Below are 5,000 nucleotides of genomic sequence, written 5' to 3'. Positions count from 1 at the left end.
AAAAGAGAATAGGAGAGAAGAGATGAAAGAGCAAAAGAGAGAAGAGATAGAGAGACATCAAAAAAAAAAAAAAAAAAAGAGAACAGAAGTTAAATAGACTGAGGAAGGCCAACGAAAATGAAAAAGAAAAAGAAAGAAAAAAAAAAAAGGGAGAGAGAAAGAGAAAACGAGCAAGTGAACACACACACACAACACAAACAAACACCAAAACACTAGAAGACAGAAGTGGGAAGAGCGAAGAGACGGAGAAGGGCAAAGAAAAGATAAATGACGGGGGAGGCACCACGGAAATTAATGAGGTTTGGGAGATGAGCGACTTAATGGACTCAAGAAGGTAAGCCAAGGCCAAGGAAATGACGAGATTTGGGGAGAAGACGGCACGGGGCGCGAGACTGACGTGGGTGTAAATACAGACGTGTGTGTGTGCGTGTGTGTGCGTGCGTGTGTGTGTGTGTCTGTGTGTGTGTGTGTGTGTGTATGTGTGTGTGTGTGTGTGTGTGTGTGTGTGTGTGTGTGTGTGTGTGTGTGTGTGTGTGTGTGTGTGTCTATGTATGTAAGTATGTATGTATGTATGTATGCATGTATGTATGTATGTATGTATGTATGTATGTATGTATGTATGTATGTATGTATGTATGTATGTATGTATGTATGTATGTATGTATGTATGTATGTATGTTTCTCGTAAAACGGAAGATGCAAAGAACGAAAATGAGTGAAAGCGAAAGAAAGAAGGCAGGAAGAGGAGGCGCGGATTAGGAAGAAAAGAGACGAGGATGCTGCTGGTAATGGATGACCCTCCAACACATCCCGTGAAGATGCAGCATCCAAGGGGCGTAAACGTGTGTGAATATTGCGTTGTGTGAGCGCTGTGCCAAGGAAGGAAGGAAGAGGGCGGGTGGGGAGGGCGTGAAAAGGGAATTAGGGGAAGGAGGAAGAGAGAGAGAGAGAGAGAGAGAGAGAGAGAGAGAGAGAGAGAGAGAGAGAGAGAGAGAGAGAGAGAGAGAGAGAGAGAGAGAGAGAGAGAGAGAGAATGCTGTATTGACCAAGAAGGCGGAGTTGCAGGGTGGGGAAGACGAGACAGAGAGAGAGAGAGAGAGAGAGAGAGAGAGAGAGAGAGAGAGAGAGAGAGAGAGAGAGAGAGAGAGAGAGAGAGAGAGAGAGAGAGAGGGAGAGAGAGAGAGAGAGAGAGAAGTAGGGACAGTGAGAGTAGGTATCGGAGAGTAGGTCTGAAGCTAGAAGAAAAGGCAGGCGGATGGCAAAAAAAAAAAAAAGGAGAATAGGTAAAGGGATGAAAGAATAGGTAAAGGGAAGGAAGAATAGGAAAAAGGAGGAAAGAATAAGGGAAAGGAGGGGAGAATAGGGGCGAGGATGGTTATTAAAGGGATAGTGAGGGGGGAGAACGATTTATTGGGAACAACCCCCAATGGAGAGACGGGGCGGGGGCCTAGTAACACAATATCCACACATGGTCACTGAGAGGCGACCGCGGTTCAGGTATGGGGAGGCTGGGCAGAAGCGATGATATTGGAACGTAGGGTAGAGGTAGTGATGGCAGATAAATTATGTTAATGAATTGGTGATAGATAAATAAGATTAAAAGTAAGGATGGAAATACTGATAATGAAAAAAAGGAGGATGAGGAAGATTGAGAGGGAGGGGGTGGGGGATGGGAGGTGAAGAAAACAAATAAAGGAGAAATAAATAAGTTGATAGGAATACTGTTGGCGCCTCCAACAGTTATTTTAAGTCATGATAAAAATACTAATATAATAAAATCTAACGATAACACTGATTGTAATGACAGTAGAAAATAACAGCAACAATACATAAACGAAGGCAAGGAAATTAACAAACGAATAAAACGAAGTATCTAAAACACACGAAATGATAAAACACAACAAACAAACACATGGAAAGGTAAGTGAAAACGACAAGTCAAACGAATGACGTCACTGCACAAGAAAAGCGAAGAAGGGAAACAACAGAGACAGCAATAACAGGAAGACTCGACAGACATCCAAGACTACGAAGACAGTGGATAGAAGGAACAACGTTGATATAAAAAAAAAAGACTGAAGCACAGAGATAGATGTGAGGAGTGAAAGAGAAACGAAGAGAAAAGAAGGGAATAAAAATAAGTTACGAGATTTGTTTACGTTGAGATTCAAGAACAAAGAATGATATTGATAAAGATAATGGCGGTGAATGGTAGTGATGTTGTGGGGTGATAAAAGTGATAATGATAATGATACTATCTAATGCTAATCTATTCCGAATTGGCATTATCGAAAGTTTCTCATTCTCAATATTATTAACTTCACATTGACTATGTGTATCCATATCGTAATTATCAGCGTCACTGTTATTAAGAATATCATTATTATTATAAATCAAACTGACTTGCGCAAACAGTGAGAATAAAACGCCAAGTGTTATCAAGGTAGAAACCAAAATGATAGAAAATACGTGGCATTTTCATCCCGCTTAATACCTGCTAGTAGCAAGGGCGGCCGCGATAGCTTTTTGAGCTGCGTTCTGTGGGGTCGCGCCTATTGTGGGGAAATGGCCGAGGCTTTAGAATGCTCTTTGTACCTTGGGTTCGGCTTAATATGAGCGCCAAGGACAGTGCAAGTAACTGGAAATGAGGTTCCTAAGCGCCCTGACAAGGGGCTGTTTACATTCAGAGGAATGAGGACTATGATGTGTATGCACTTATTTATGTGCTTGTGTAGCTTGTGTATATATATGCAAATAACATACATACATACATACATACATACATACATACATACATACATACATACATACATACATACATACATACATACATACGTACATACACACACACACACACACACACACACACACACACACACACACACACACACACACACACACACACACACACACACACACACACACACACACACACACACACACATATATATATATATATATACACACACAATACACACAAACACACACACACACACACACACACACACACACACACACACACACACACACACACACACACACACGATATACACGCATGTAAGGAACGAATGTATTTTTGTCTTACTGCCTTCTCTATTGCCCTAAACAAGTGCCGCTCTGGGCTCATCTGCGTCGCCATGGCAACATCCGAGGAGAGGCGGAGGCGACAGGTTGTGGTCTCAGCATTATAGGTGCAGGCGACTCAACGTCATAAAAAGACAAACACATTAACATAAGCTAACAGCCTGTACCGGGCGCGACAGGTAATAAATTAAAGTTTCAAACTAGTTCCCCCCCAGAAAAAGTAATAAAAATCAGCGCAAGAGCTCTAATGAGATTTGTTAATGGCACCTGTGAGATTTACTTTGATTGAGCATTTAGTCCTCTAATGTCTTTCATGTCTATTAATGGCCAAATCTGCCTTAATTAACGACATCTGTATCTGGCGCTTTAATTCTTTCCGAAGTGAGTTTTCGCACAAAGGCCCTGATGAGACCTGCAGCGTTCAAAACAAGTCGTAAAGAAGATGACCTTGTGTGAGAGAATTTGCAAATATAAATAAATAATTGATATGGAATGAGTCTATTCTTGAAGTGAACCTGATGAGGATGACGTATATTTTGATAGAAAAAGCAGAAGACGAAGAAGGAGATGAGAATGGGAAAGAAATACACGAAACAAAAATTATATATGTATTTTTTTGGTTTATGCTTACATCGAACGGAAGTGTCCAAGTATATTCATCAGAGAGAAGGAAAGTAACCCAAGTTCTTCTTAATATATAGTGCTTCTCTTCAGGCAGAGGTGATAATAAAAGAGGCTAGTACACGTACACAAAACACTACAAACCTATCACTATCGTCGCTATGCTAGTCGCCCGTAAGTGTCTACGTAATATCCTAGTCATGCCACCCTGGTGTCACTCACTGGGATAATGGCTGTATCGGGCTTTGGCTTTCACACTTGTGCATTTATTTATTCAGAAAAAAGGTGAAAATAGGCAAAATATATGACAGCCATCCTCCGTAGCAGCAGAACCAGGTCGGCGTGATAACCTTACTGCCTCATCGGCGCCTTGTGTGTGCCTCGGTGTCGAAGGCGTGCTGATCCGTGTCAAATCATTCTCAATCAACTTTAGTGGGATGCATTAGTACGTCATTCAAGTAGGAATAGATTTAGAGGTTTAGTCGTGGCGGTCCACGATGCTAGCTAGTTTTTTCACTGAAGTCAGATGTAAGTGGCAAGAGTGGCAAAGTGGTGGAGTCCCTCAGGGCGGGCAGGTGCTCACGACGACACAGAGTAGTGTTGGAAGTGCCGAACGCCCCGGCATGGCCAACGTGGCTTGGCACGGACAACAAGACAGAGGAAAGGATTATACTTTTCGTTACTGGTCATACGCAAACATCAGTCTTTGGAGCTTTTGCATTCTGGTGAAAAGCGTGATGGGAAGTAGCCTCTTGATACAACACGGTGTGACGTGTGGAGACGTGACCGAGTTCTTCGTTCATTTTGGGTTCAAGTAGCACAGCAGGAGGGTGACGCGACAACTTTCGCTACGCTGTCACGTAACGCGGCATCGTAAAGCTAAAAGTTGCAGCGTCCTTGCGACATTTGGCAGCTCCCTTGACCTCATCAGGAGGAATATGCTGTCAAGGCAGCGGCTGCGCGTGCGCGGAGGGGGCTGAGCGAAGAAGGTACTCAGCGGAAAGTACTTCGTCGTCGCATTAAGGACACTAACCAAGGATGTAAGAGGGAAGTAGGGGGAAAAATACGAGAAAATTCGCTGCGCTTCCGAGACCAAAATAGCCGAAGGACTGGAGCTGTGGTGCTGGCTAGCCTAGGGAGCCAAGAGGAACCACACACGAATGCAGGAGGCCACGCAGGTGCGTCTGAGTCTCGACAGAGGGTACAAGTCGCATTTGTTTGTCTAGGTTCAGAGTCGAGATGGTGATAAAGGACTATATTTCAGGCTCAGCTAGAAGGACAGTCAAGATGGGATG

The 5,000-nt window shown here is 43.3% G+C and overlaps 1 protein-coding gene across 12 annotated transcripts in view; it reads right to left on the bottom strand.

Annotated features, from left to right (window-relative positions):
- The window catches only part of LOC125029970 (gamma-aminobutyric acid receptor subunit beta-like), a 330,100-nt gene that overhangs the window by 42,742 nt on the left and 282,358 nt on the right, over positions 1 to 5,000 (bottom strand). The window lies entirely within an intron of this gene.

The sequence above is a fragment of the Penaeus chinensis genome, chromosome 10 (genome assembly GCF_019202785.1).
Source record: "Penaeus chinensis breed Huanghai No. 1 chromosome 10, ASM1920278v2, whole genome shotgun sequence".
Taxonomy (NCBI): domain Eukaryota; kingdom Metazoa; phylum Arthropoda; class Malacostraca; order Decapoda; family Penaeidae; genus Penaeus; species Penaeus chinensis.
The sequence above is the reverse complement of the archived record's forward strand: the minus strand, read 5'-3'. Positions and strand labels throughout refer to the sequence as shown.